This window comes from Hylobates moloch, unplaced genomic scaffold, assembly GCF_009828535.3.
Source record: "Hylobates moloch isolate HMO894 unplaced genomic scaffold, HMol_V3 SCAFFOLD_2, whole genome shotgun sequence".
Taxonomy (NCBI): domain Eukaryota; kingdom Metazoa; phylum Chordata; class Mammalia; order Primates; family Hylobatidae; genus Hylobates; species Hylobates moloch.
The window spans coordinates 27,413,606-27,428,823 of record NW_026652277.1 but is presented as its reverse complement, the minus strand read 5'-3'; positions in this window follow the sequence as shown (position 1 = coordinate 27,428,823).

The following is a 15,218-nucleotide window of genomic DNA, read 5'->3' as shown; positions in this document are numbered from 1 at the left end:
GGATATGAACAGACACTTCTCAAAAGAAGACATTTATGCAGCCAAAAAACACATGAAAAAATGCTCATCATCACTGGCCATCAGAGAAATGCAAATCAAAACCACAATGAGATACCATCTCACACCAGTTAGGATGGCCATCATTCAAAAGTCAGGAAACAACAGGTGCTGGAGAGGATGTGGAGAAATAGGAACACTTTGACACTGTTGGTGGGACTGTAAACTAGTTCAACCATTGTGGAAGTCAGTGTGGCGATTCCTCAGGGATCTAGAACTAGAAATACCATTTGACCCAGCCATCCCATTACTGGGTATATACCCAAAGGACTGTAAATCATGCTGCTATAAAGACACATGCACATGTATGTTTATTGTGGCACTATTCACAATAGCAAAGACTTGGAACCAACCCAAATGTCCAACAACGATAGACTGGATTAAGAAAATGTGGCACATATACACCATGGAATACTATGCAGCCATAAAAAATGATGAGTTCACGTCCTTTGTAGGGACATGGATGAAACTGGAAACCCTCATTCTCAGCAAACTATCCCAAGGACAAAAAACCAAACACCACATGTTCTCACTCATAGGTGGGAATTGAACAATGAGAACTCATGGACACAGGAAGGGGAACATCACACTCCAGGGACTGTTGTGGGGTGGGGTGAGGGGAGAGGGGGGAGGGACAGCATTAGGAGATATACCTAATGCTAAATGAGGAGTTAATGGGTGCAGCACACCAACATGGCACATGTATACATATGTAACAAACCTGCACATTGTGCACATGTATACCCTAAAACTTAAGGTATGATAATAATAAATAAAGAATATCCTCCATAAAAGAAGTCAAACTGACAGAACTCTACCATATTTTCAATGGGTTTGCAGATCATGGGAGAGTTTTGTGTCAGAGGCATGGGCATTTAGAAGGTGGCAGAGTCTAAAGGTGCAGGCAAATGTTGGAAGACTGTGATGTCATCTCTTCCTACAACCCTTCACGTTTCCCATAACATTACTAAATTCACAAAATCATTGACTGGACTTTCATGGAAAATGACATAGTGAAAGTCTTCACGTTGGCTGGTGTAGGCTGGACTGTAATGGTATCAACATGCTAAGATTGACGATGATTAGAGGTGACCATAAGAAAATGGAATTGGGAAGTCATGGAAGTTATGTGGTGAATTCACATACACAAAAAGTGGCATATTCAGCACTATTCACAATAACAAAGATAGGGGATCAACCCAAGTGTCCATCAATGGATGAATGAATGAAGGAAATGTGTTATATATACAAACAATGCAACACTACTGGGCCATAAAAAATGAATGAATTGTCATTTGAAGCAAAATGGATGGAACTGGAGGTTATTACGTGTAATAAGCCAGGCACAGAAAGACAGATTTCTCATTTTCTTTCTACAAACTTGATCCCATGGATGTAGAAAGTAGGGTAATAGATACCAGGGGCTAGGGATGATGTATGGGTGGGAGGGGTGATGAAGAGAGTTTGGTTATTGAGTACAACATACAATGAGATAGAAGGTGCAAGTTCTGACATTCCATCGCAGAGCAGGGTGACTATAGTTAGCAACAACATACTGTATATTTCAGACTCTAGAAGAGAGAACTTGAAATGTTTACAACACAAATAAGTGATAGATACCCCAAATACTCTGATGTAATCACTGTGCATTCTATACATGCCACAAGAAAAACTAGCATATTGAGAATTTGAGCCTAAGTCACCTAAACCGTCAAGAAACTGAAATCCCAAGTGACATCTAGGTTACATGTCTCATTCCTTACCAACAACTAGGGCCACAAATGCATAACTGGACTATTATAAATGTGATAAAATACAAGAAATTAACATATCAAAGTTATATGGAAATGGTAGGATGCTATTATTAGGCCAACACCAATTATAATGGAAATACTTCCTTTGAATAAGGCAGGATGCTTAGTGATACAGCTCATAAAAAACAAGCGTTTGGGCTGGGCACAGTGGCTCAATCCTGCAATCCCAGAACTTTAGAAGGCCAAGGCGGGTGGATTACCTGAGGTCAGGAGTTGGAGACCAGCCAGAAACCCCATCTCTAATCAATACAAAAAATTAGCCAGGCGTGGTGGGGCATGCCTGTAATCCCAGCTACTTGGGAGGCTGAGGCAGAATAGCTTGAACCTGGGAGGCAGAGGTTGCAATGAGCTGAGATTGCACTCCAGCCTGGGCAACAAGAATGAAACTCCATTTCAAACAAACAAACAAACAAAAAACAAACAAAAACCACAAGCCTTCGCTGTGTACTAACTAAAAAAATAATTTGCCTTAACAGGACGTGCAAGACTGCATTTGCTTTTATACCTACTCCAAAGTACTAACTACGATTAGAAAAGAAATTATCTCTGGATCTCTGCCTTTTAAAAATTTACCACACCAATAACATCTGAAATCAAAGCTGTTGATCAAAGGAAAGAACCACTAAAATAAGTTGGCATTGTATTGGATAGCAGAGAGATTGAAGCAAAAGATATTCCACCAGCCTGATGACTGGGAAACTCTTTTATTGAATGTGAACTTAAGCAGGCTGAAATCTAACATGTCATGCCTTATTAGCCCTGTCTCCTAAGACCCTTTCTATTCTTTCCTCAGGAGCCACTTACCATAACATCTAAGATTATTTATCTCAGGATGCACTTGACTTACCAATAAAATCATTGAGTGGGAACTATCATGTTGCTACAATCATAAGAGTACCTGAAATGTGACAAACGAGAAAGATAAAGAAAAATGGAGTTACACTGAGGTTAGCTTCAAGAGGCACTTCCTTTATTCCCTAAAATGAAAACTTTTTTTTTTTTTTGCTTGACAATAAAAGACGCATATGTTTACTGTAGAAGGTCAATATTCTGGTGTCTCTCTCTTCTTCTTATAAGGATACAAATCCTATCAGATCAGGGCCCCAAGCTTTTGACCTCATGTAACCTTAATTACCTACTTAAAGGCCTTGTCTCCAAATACAGTAAAAATCTCAGGTGCTTTCCAGCTCTTGATGCACATTTTCACCAACAATTTATGATTGTGCCCATTATCCCTCACAAATCAAGTATTCTCTACCTTCTCCCACATCAGGCTGATAGTTTTAGTTTTTTTAAAAATGTTGAGATGGATTTTCGCTCTTGTTGCCCAGGCTAGAGTGCAACGGCGTGATCTTGGCTCACTGCAACCTCCGCCTCCCAGGTTCAAGTGAGTCTCCTGCCTCAGCCTCCGAGTAGCAGGGATTACAGGCACCTGCCACCATGCCTGGCTAATTTTTTGTATTTTTAGTAGAGACAGGGTTTCACCACATTGGCCAGGATCGTCTGAAACTCTTGATCCACTGCTTCGGCCTCCCAAAGTGCTGGGATTACAGGCATGAGCCATCGTGCCCAGCCAGATAGTTTTTACAACAATAGAATCTTGTTTTTGTAAATGTTTACGTCACATTGGGGGCTAGGCCAAATTTTGGACAGACATGATTCAGTTCACAATATCTTCCCATAAACATTTCAGATATTTAAATTCATGTCAAGATAGACCTACATGATCATTTTAATGGTTTCCTAATATTCTCTTGTATGGATATACCATCATTTAAAAAGACACATATATTTCTAAATTTTAATATTCTAAATAATGCTGCAATGAAAATATATTTATGCCTATGTGCATTTATGTTTGTACCCTATTCTAATAATTTCCTTATAGCATATTCCAGGTAAAGAGTCACCTTGTCCCTTTGGGCTTAGGAAATTGGCCTAAGATGATGTTGCTATTCTGGCTATTGCTGTTGTTGTAATGAAATTTTGTCTCTGGCCCAGGCATCCATGAAACTGTTATGGCCTAACCTGTTGGCTGTGCCAGGAATGTAAAAATCTCAGGTGCTTTCCAGCTCTTGACATACATTTTAAAATCCAACAATTTATTAAAGTGTCCTTTATCCTTTGCAGATAAGGGATTATCTACCTCCTCCCTTATTAGGCTGATTGCTTAGGAAAAAAAATCAGTAGAATCTTGTTGTATTTACAACTTTTCATTTTTTGGCCATTCCTATAGTTTTTGTAAACATCAATTTTTCTATTGTGTATTTTCTGTACAAAATTTAACATTTTTTGTATATTAGAAATATTGGCATTTTGTCTGCTAGATATTAATGACTTTTTTCAACCTAAGTATGTGTTTTTTCTAAAGTCAAATATAAAAATATTTTGCTTTGTGAGATTTTGTCTAGATGTCATGTCTTCTCCCCTTTAAAATGAGTGCATAGTGACATATCTTTGCAGATATTCAGGTGGGCCATCAATTGGCAGGACGAGTACACCTGCACCCCCCTCTTCCTAATTGAATTATCCAATTTGGTGAACGTGAGGTAGCTGAGCAAATGTTTCATACCTCAGTGTAGCTTTCTTTGCCTACACCTCAATATGCCAGTGGCAGGGGCTCGTGGCCCAGCAACACTATCCTGTCCACGCTGTGCTACACCACAACCCTTTATACTTGGAACTTACATCCCAATTCCAAAAGGCTTATACAAACAGTTGCTGAACTTAAAATCCCACTTCTGTTTATCAAGACCTGGCTCTCCTGAACCAAATTCAGTCTGCCCATATCTTCAGCCCTTTTACTCCTCTTTTGCAGACTTCAAGCTATTATCATACTTTACTTGTCCAAAAAATTTTAGAGTCATTTCGCAAATATTCCTTCATCTCACTCCCCAAGCTCAATACCAGTAGAATCTTCAATGGGTTTGCGTTAAATATGCCATTTAATTTAACAAGCATTGATGCCTGAATCCACAGCATATTCCTATACATTCTTGCAAGAATCTTTTCATAGCCCTCATATGTCTTTTTCATGTTATCCCGCACATTTATTGGTAAGTTTCATCTTTTTTATTGTTGATAATTTATTTTTTCCTACTGTATAACCAGTTAGTATATGTAAAAACCATTGACTTTAATATCTTATAGCCAGCCATTTAACTTAATTTTATTGGCACTAATAGTTTTCCAGGTGATTATTTGCAAATAATAGATAACTATAGTCTCTTTCTGTAGTGGCATTTAGGGTAGCCAGATGAAATAGAGGACCAAAAATTGTTTGCTCAGGTAAACTGATAAGTTTTTAGTATGAGTTTTTCCTATGCAATACTTTAGAGTACTATTACTAAAAAATTGTTGTTCATCTGAAACTCAAGTTTAACTAAGTGTCTTGTATTTTTATTTGGTAAATCTGGCAAGTTTGGTTGTGGTGCTAGCACTACGAGAATTGTGCCAAATAATGATGATAGCATTGCCGTACTATTTCTGTTTTACTAGAAATGACTCTACAGTGTTTCTCTGTCAAGTATGTTAATAGCTGCTAATTTTAGTTATAAGTTCAACAGGACCAGAGACCACTCACAAGTTTGTAAGCACAGTCCTAGCACCATGCCCGATATACAGTATATTTAAAAGACATTGACTGGATAAGTGATAAATATGCTTTACCATGTTAGCAAAGTTTAAGAAAGAAATTATATAGCTGGCGGGGCATGGTGGCTCATGCCTGTAATCCCAACACTTTGGGAGGCCGAGGTGAGCGGATCACGAGGTCAGGAGTTCGATACCAGCCTGACCAATATGGTGAAACCCTATCTCTACTAAAAATACAGAAATTAGCTGGGTGTGGTGGTGCGCACCTGTAGTACCAGCTACTCGGAAGGCTGGGGCAGCAGAATCGCTTGAACCTGGGAGGCAGAGGTTGCAGTGAGCTGAGATGGCACCACTCCAGTTCCATCCATGTTGCTGCAAATGACAACTCATTCATTTTTTATGGCCCAGTAGTGTTGCATTGTGTGTATAACACATTTCCTTCATCCATTCATCCATTGATGGATACTTGGGTTGATCCCCTATCTTTGTTATTGTGAATAGTGCTGAATATACCACTTTTTGTGTATGTGAATTCACCACATAACTTCTATGACTTCCCAATTCCATTTTCTTATGGTCACCTCTAATCATCATCAATCTTAGCATGTTGATACCATTACAGTCCAGCCTACATCAGCCAACGTGAAGACTTTCACTATGTCATTTTCCATGAAAGTCCAGTCAATGATTTTGTGAATTTAGTGATGTTATGGAAAATGTGAAGGGTTGTAGGAAGACATGACGTCGCAGTCTTCCAACATTTGCCCGCACCTTTAGAGGCTGCCACCTTCTAAATGCCCATGCCTCTGACACAAAACCCTTCCATGATCTGCAGACCCATTGAAAATATGGTAGAGTTCTGTCAGTTTGATTTCTTTTATGGAGGATATTCTTTTCGGGTTATTCTGCTCACCTCTGCCACCTGGAATTGCACTCCAGCCTGGGCGACAGAGCAAGACTCCATCTAAAAAAAGAAAAAGAAAAAAAAAGAGAAATTGTATAGCTTACATTGTATTGTTTTGTGAAACTATATAGGAATATGTAGCTCAAGTGGTAAGTAAGATAAGAATGTGTAAGCAGATATGAAATAACCATATAAGAAGTTAATAGCAACTAAGAGTTTAGGTTCAGAGCCATACTGCCTAGGTTCACATCTTACCTCCATTTTACTGACTGCCTGATTGTGGGCAAGTTTCCTGAGTCCCAGTTTGCACATCTGTGAAATAAGAAGAATGACAGTATCTACCTCATAGGGTTATTATAAGAATTAATTGGGAAAATTCATGGTAAATAATCAGCATAGCACCTGGCATGGAGCATTTTCATAAGTGATATCTATTAGAAATTACAGCTACTATTGAACATTCGGCAAGGACTAAGTACTGTTCTACATATTTTACTTATACTATCTCATTCAAAATAATATCACTCTTCACTTTTGTTTGCCCTGTTTCAGAGAATGAAACTAAGATAATAGCTGAACTTTTTCAGAAGTCTGTAAATTGGCAATAATACAAGACTCTCAACAAATAAGCCAGCGATTCTTAAATTGTAACCCTGGGACCAGCGGCCTCAGCATTACCAGACATTGATTTTCTATTGCTGCTGTAACAAATGACCACAAATTCAATGACTTAACATAACATAAATTTGTTACCTCACAGTTTCTGTAGATCAGAAGTCTGAACCCAGCTTGGTTTTCTGCTTAGTGTTTTTACAAGGCTGAAGTCAAGGTTTCAGCAGAGCTGCACTGCTTTCCAGAAGCTCTGGGGATGAATCCACTTTGGATCATTCAGGGTATCAGAAGCCAGTTCCATATAGGACCAAGGTCCCTGTTTCCTTGAGCCACTGGGGGTCATTCTCAGTTTCTAGGGGCCAACCACATTCCCTGGCTCACAGCTTCTTCCTCCCTCTTCAAAACTAGCAAAGACAGAGTAAATATTTCTCATGCCCCAAATGGCTCCCGACCTCTCCTTCGGCCTCACCTCTCCTGTTTGCCTCATCTGCTTTCAAGGGCTCATTGGATTACACTGGCAATCTGGGCTAATCTCCCTATTTTATGGTCAGTTGATTAGTAACCCTGATTCCATCTGCAAAGTCCCTCCACAGCAGCATCTAGATTGGTGCTTAAATAACCAGGGGATGGGATTCCTTGGTGAGGCACACCTGAGAATTTTTGGAAATTCAAATTCTCTTGCCCCATCCCAGACTTACTGAATCAGGAACTGCGGAGGAAGGCCCAAAAACCCGTGTTTTAATGTAATTCAGCTGATTCTGATTCGTGCACACCACAGTTTGAGAACCATTGAAATAGTGGAAGGGTCGAGGCATGCCGTTTGATTTCAAAACTTAAAGCTAAGCCAAGGATATCTGTTCTTAATTTTAAAGTAAATCTCTGAGAGAAATTCACTTTAATAAATTATTTTATAATACATGACTATATTAATTACATTATATTAACCATTACTGATTTGTTTTATTCAGTGGTGATAGATTTCAGTTTAATTTTTAACTGATGCCAATGACAATTTTGCTTCCTCAAAGAAAAAATGTTTTTTATATATACCTTCTTGAAAAAGAGGCTAATTTAAAGGGAAAATTTTGCAATCATGGAGGATAACATGTAATTAAGAGCACATGAGAAAATCCATAAAACAGCCTAGACACTCCTTCAACCCTGGTTAGTTAGAGGTAGCCGAGAAGGATTTTCCAGGTGCCACTCATCTCTTACCATTCACCTCCTTGCGTAGCTTTTTTGCTTCACGTTTTTTGACTTTCAACACTCACATGAGAGGAGACTGATACAGAAGAAAGGGACTACAAGGGACCAAAGAGGACAGAAGACAAAACTGGCTCTAGAAAACAAGTCTTCTGAGTTAGTTGCTAAACTGGCCAGCTTGTGTACACATAGTTTGCAAATGCAGGCTAGCGAGGAATAATTTCCTGACTAAATTATTTTAAACACAACTTTTAATCCTTCATAACTATACTACATGCTTTAGAGATGTTTTAAAATGAAAGAAGAATAAAGTGGCATAAGACCTCTTTGCAAATGAAATGGCAAAAGATTGACACAGCTGCTCTAGCCCATAATGTCATATACCTACCCAAGTTGTAATGAACCATCTTCAAATACATTGCCTATTGTTTTTAAAATTGGGGGATGTGCAATCACAGCTACATAGTAAACCTGACATATGAATCTGATAACTTTTTAAGTTCATTTAATACTCCCTGAAAAATCTATCAAAACCTCAGAGGGCTCTGGACATATGATTGATTCTTTTATCATCTCTCCCTCCTTGGGATCCAGATTCTAGATAAAGCTCAAAAGCCACCACAATGCTAGCCTTCTAAGTCCACAAATTTAATTGAACTAGCCTATGTTTTGTTAGTTTTTAAACATTTTCTTAGAAGGATTAGACTATGAAAATTGTTTAAAAATATGATAAAGGAGAGGGCTCCCTTCAATGTGTTTTAAAATATATCTCCACTTAAGCAACCTCACTGTTAAACTTGTCACTTGAGGGGGAGATTAGTTTAGAATAAGACAAAATGATCTTTCTTGCTAACCTTTTCTTCTCCCTTGTGTGTTTCTGAGCAGAAACTGTTACAATTCTATTTCAAGCTTTAAAAAAAAAAGTTTTATAAAGGCTCACCCTCAGCCCCTTGGCATTAGACCTGGTTTATCACTTTCCCCTGCAGACATTTACACAAGACTATTAATGTGGCATGTCAGTAAATTGAGACTCTCAGAGTTAAGGGTTGATCAAAATAATTTAGGTGATAGCAGTTAATTCTCCGGAGAATCTGAGACCTGAGTCCTCATCAGAAGCTGGCTGCACATGAGATGGAAAAAAATGTAAAAAACAGGGCTCTTTCAGTAGAAATCTCCAGGTCTCAGCTGGCACACAGGCTCAATTATCAGCTTTTAGCTTGGTGAAAAGTCAAGCATCCCCAGGACCCTGCTGCTCCAGGCATTTTATTGGCTCATTAAATATAGGATTTTGTTTTTCAGCCCCAGCCAAACGTGATATGCTATCCAAACAGAAAGTATGATGAGAGCTGGAATAGCTAACACATGCGCTTCCTTTACCCCTTCTCTGCGCTTCTCTCATCCCACCCCGCCTCCTATGCACTTTATTACAAGCACAAAATTCCTACAGAAAGAAACAGTGAGAGGCTTCACTGCAGGGACTGTTCGTAAGAACTCCGACCTCAGTCAGTTACTCAGAAAGTATGTTCCCAGCATGTGTGTTAGATTAATTCAACTAGAAATGTTTTTGCCCCAAAGGGCTCACAAAGTAGAAGATGACAATGAAGAAACGAGACCCAGAAGACTTTAATACTAGATAAACATCAGTTAATCATGCTAAAATGTTCCAAAGTCAGAAGCCATCAATGAGCATGAGAAATCTTTGGAAAACTGCTTGATAAGATCAGGAAAAGTGGAGAAGAGTTTTTGCTTCCATTACTCATTGAAATGAAGAATAACTTATCCCCTAGATTGATCTCCTATGTAAAAAACATTCAAATTATTTTGGAATAGGGACCTCTTCTACACATGCATAGGAACTGACTTTTAATGGTTAAAATAAGTCCAATACAGTGGAAGTGGAGAAGACAATTTCTGGATACAATCCAGCAGACCCCAGAGCTTCCTGCTACTCTGAACAAACAGACACATTACTTTTTTCTCTTTTAGAAGTAAGCAGTTTACAAGAACTGCAGAGATATATCTTGAAACAATCTGCCATGCCATTTGCCACACACATAATCCCCCTAGATTAATTTAAAAAAAATGAATGTTGATATAACCAATATGAGTGACATGTGGTAAAATAAAATGCATTCATGTGTGGCTGCTGACATCCTAAAGTAATAACACCCCTAATAGATAAAACCCTAAGAGCAACCCGAGAATATGTGTTATAAACCAAAAATATGTTTGTACCTTTTGACTGAGGAATACCAGCTTGAGGATTTATCCCCAAACAAATAAATGAATAGAAGAAAAAGTCACATAATTTATGTAAAAAAATTATTGGGATCTATAGTGGCCCTGTGCAAAATACTTATTTAGCAAAGAGACGAATAAGAAATTGTCTTCAATTACAAACTACCTAGTGGGAGAAAATAGGGGCATAAATAAGCACGATGTGATGTAATAAGCACATCATCTGAGATATACGCTAGGTTCAGCAGTAACACAGGAGGTGGGAGAAGAACTAAAGGGACATTTATTCAACATATATTGTAGAGCACCTCCTAAGGGCTGTGCTAGGCTCTGAGAATAAGAAGCAAGGCAGATTGCCCCTGTGCTCATGATGCCCATGGTGGTCTAGTGACTCCAGATGAAAAGGTCAGCATGTGCCCATAAGAGATGAAATAGCCTAGTATATTTGAGGAACTCGATGTAATAAGGTATTTCTGGAGCATAGAGTTAAGGGTTAGGGTTAGAGGGAGTGAAAAGAGAAGCAAAGCCAGGCTGTGGGGAACTTGAATGCACAAAAAGGTGTTTAGACTTTACCCTATGCTTGATGTAGCTTCACTGAAGGATTTGTAGAGGAATGACAAAGTCAGATCTGCATTTTGAAAGGTGATTCTATTACCAGCATAACATGAGTTGAGTTAAGGTGGATGTGAGCAGTGAGATTAGTGTCAGTGAGACCAAATGAGAGCCTACTGGTCTAGTCCAGATGAGAAGCCAAAAAAGCTTGAACTAGGTGAGTGCCAGAGAGTACAAAGAGAAGCAATCCAAACAATCTGGTACAGCTGGCCTTTGACCTTCACAAGAGATTTGTCCTTGCAAACCCCCTATCTGATGACCATGGAAGTGTTTATAGAAGGGCCTAGCTTCCTCTCAAACAACTTTCCATTGCCACTTAGATTCCTTTCCTGTACCTGTCTTGATACCATCAGTTAAATGACTATTAATTTTTCATTGTATCTTTCTGTTTCACTTGAGCAGTTTTTGCACTCAAACTGGAATGGCCATTGAAGTGCCTTCGCAATGATGAAGTTGGTTATGATGCTCATCTGAACCACTGCCAAATATGACATTTCCCTTCAGTTTATCCAGATGATTTTCTTAGACTGCATTCTCTTTCTTTCTTCCTCTGCCATTAGCAACAAGTAGCAAGTTCTTTATAGAATTGTGTTTCACAAGAAATAAAGTTTTGTTTTTGTCACTGTATATGCTAGGGCAAGTAAGGAACCACAGAGCTAAATATGGAGGCAGGATGGGTTTCTGTGACAGCTAGAAGCAGTGACTCACTTCCGTACCTTAGCTATACATCATCCTACATTAAATATTGCCTCAGGATGTAATGAAGTAATGCTTATAAGGTAGTTAATATTGTATCTAGTATACCAGAAGCATTTAAAAAATGTTAGTAATATACTGAAATTTAATGCAGGTATCAAATTAGTTTTTTTTTTAATTTAATGGATATGAACTCTCTACCTCAGGCCAAAAAATTTTACATACAATTTCAGAATACATACAAATGTATGAAAATAAGCACTATGTAGGTATTACTGCATATGCTAAAAACTAACACACATATGCACACACACACACACACATATATACATGCTAGTACATGAGAAAACCAAAGACCATTGAGTTAAAAAAGAGCAAAGTGAAAACACATAAATTGCATTATCTTATTTGTGTAAAAATTTTTATAAATCTACAGCTAGACAGGAGGAATAAGTTCTAGTGTTCTATACCACTGTATGATGGCTATGGCTAACAATACTGCGTTACATAGGTTCAAACAGCTAAAAAAGGATATTGAATGTTCCCAACACAAAGAAATGGTAAATGTTTGAAATGATGAATATGCTAATTACACTTATCTGATCACTTTACATTATATGTATCACATCACTACGTACCCCATAAATATATACAATTAGCATATGTCAATTAAAAAGATTTTCTCTTAGGAAAATAACAAATTTTTACAACTTTTAGAGTATCTCTGTATTTTCAGAATAAAGTAATGAAAAATTTCACAATTATTCTGGGAAAAATATTCATGCACTATTTTCAGGATAACATGATTTATATCATCTGACATTTTGGGGGTCTTTTGCCGGCAATAAAAGTTCACATGCTGAGAGTGGCTAAGCATGCTGCAAAGTGATTTCTCAGTTGCTGTTGAGGTGTTTTAAGGTTCATTCCCTGTAAACACACGAATTTCTAGAGTGTTGGATTTTTAAACCTCTCAAGAGTTTACACGTCTGTAAAATGTCATTTAATGTCACTGAGATTCATGCAAATTGAAGCTTTTACCTCTGGTATAAAAATAAAGGTTATCACCTACAATGAAAAATGTGAATGTGTCATCTCTCTGAGGTGCTGCTTCACCAGACCCAAAGCATCAGAGCAGTGTTCCCTATACTAAAGAAAAAGAGACAGATTTGAAACTTTCCCCAGTAAGATAAAGATAGTCTGGGGGCAAGAATTCCTTGAGATACATTTAGCATAAGTGAGAGTTGTAAGGCTAGGGCCTTGCGATTGAAAATACGGTCTTCTAACCATCAGCAGCATCATCAGCATCACTGACACCTGCCAGAAATACAGAATCTCAGGCCCTACCCCAGGCCAAGTGAATCAGAATCTGCATTTTAACAAGAATGCCAGTGATTTGGAAGCACATTAAGGTTTGAGGAGATCTGAGCTTAAATCAGTGGCTGCTTTTGGGCACTATCATTATTTCTCATTAAACAACTTCATATATTTATTTTTCTATACATTGTTTTTATTATTTACATTACTAAGTACTATATGGCTATTTTATTTTAACTACTTGAATATATACTTCAAAATGCTGTGTTTTCCTATGGAAAACTAATGTGTCTATTTTTTAAATGACCCACTTTTAGGAAACTAACCATGACAAATTGAGACAGAAAAAAAATACTGTAATAGGTGGACTTTAAAGGTAACCCAAGAATACTGCAAATTACAAAGTCAAAGATTTACTAAGAGGTAGAATAGACATGTCCTAATGAAACTGCAGGCTGGATGCAGTGGCTCACGCCTCTAATCCCTGCACTTTGGGAGGCCGAGGCTGGTGGATCACTTAAGATCAGGAGTTCATGACCAGCCTGGCCAACATGGTGAAACCCCGTTTATACTAAAAATACAAAAATTAGCCTGGCGTTGTGGTGGGCAGCTATAATCCCAGCTACTCGGGAGGCTGAGGCAGGAGAATCGCTTGAACCCGGGAGATAGAGGTTGCGGTGAGCCGAGGTCGTGCCATTGCACTCCAACCTGGGTGACAGAGTGAGACTCTGTCTCAAAAAAAAAAAGAAAGAAGAAAGAAGGAAGGGGAAGGGAAAGGGGAAGGGGAAGGGGAAGGGACAGAGAGAGAGAGAGAAAGAAAAAAGAAAGAGAGAGAGAAAGAAACTGCATGTGGAGATAAGACAACTGGGAGAGGAATTGCTAAGAATAACTCTGGGCTTTCTGGCCTTGGTAAGTGGATGAAGGCTGAAGCCCCATTCATCCTCTTATGGAAGACATGTGGTTTTGGTAGGAAAAACCATAAGTCCAATTTTTGGACATGCTGATGCCTGTGGATTTTCCAGATGGAAAAGTCTGAAAGATAGCTGGATACATGGGTGAAGCTCAGGAAAGATGGTTGCATTGATAAAACAGTGGGCCTCTTACGCAAGGCCCAGAGCAGGCTCCTCCGGCATCTGCACTAAAGCCATTACCTTCACTCTCTCTCGACCCAACCCTAACCGTTTAACAACAGGAGCACTTCTGATGTCCATATCCACAATGCCCATGCAATTCTGAGACCTCAGTGAGACTTGATGGATCCACCATGAAACCATAGTTATCTTTACTCCCCAGCAGGGAGGGCCCTCTAGGTACAGTCTTATCAAGCTCATCTGGGGCAATTTCAGGAAGCCTGTACCAGAGCAGACTGGATCCTGGAAGGAAGAATACAGATGCCTCATATTATTCTAAACCAGGCGGAAGACTGGGTTTCTCCCCCAAATTCTCCGGCCTATAACCATAAGTTGCCATAGCCAATTCACTAACATGTGCAAGAAGGTACATTTCCCCTCAGAACTTGTGCATCATGGTTTTCTATGTGACATTTCCTGACAACTGCATTGGTGCCCTTGCTTCTAAAATAAATATTGATTTTAGACTAAAGTAGAACTTAGACCCAAAGGGTAAAGAGTGGAAAGCTGCAAGTGAGAAAAGAAGGAAATATATTAGGTAATGTCTTCCACAAGTATATCATTTAAAAATATTTCAGAGAGAAGCAATTTTTTTGCTTTTATATTTTTGTTCTTAAAACTTGACAGTTAAGCAAGAGAAGACATTTTTAAAATTTGGTACATTAATACATTCAAATCAACAAAAGAGAAGCTACTCAGTGTGTTTGAATTTTTTAATTTTTTCAAAAAGTTACCTCCAATATCAATTATAGAACTTAGGTTTATTGAGATAATTTTTCTTTTATAGACAGCACCACCTCTAAACACCACAACTGCTGCAGATGCAGCAGAAAAGCTGGATTTATACCCATTTTATAAAATTTCATTACTTAAACAGGATATTTAAAATCTAAAAACTGACAGTCCAATTCAAGCAGGAATGAAACTGCCTATCTTGGGTAGTAGCATGTGTTTTAGCTAAGCTTGTCCATTGGGAAACTTCCTGCTTCTTTCTGCCTGGGAGAGATACTTTCTCATAGCCAGAGCAGAGGTGCTTGTTAAGAG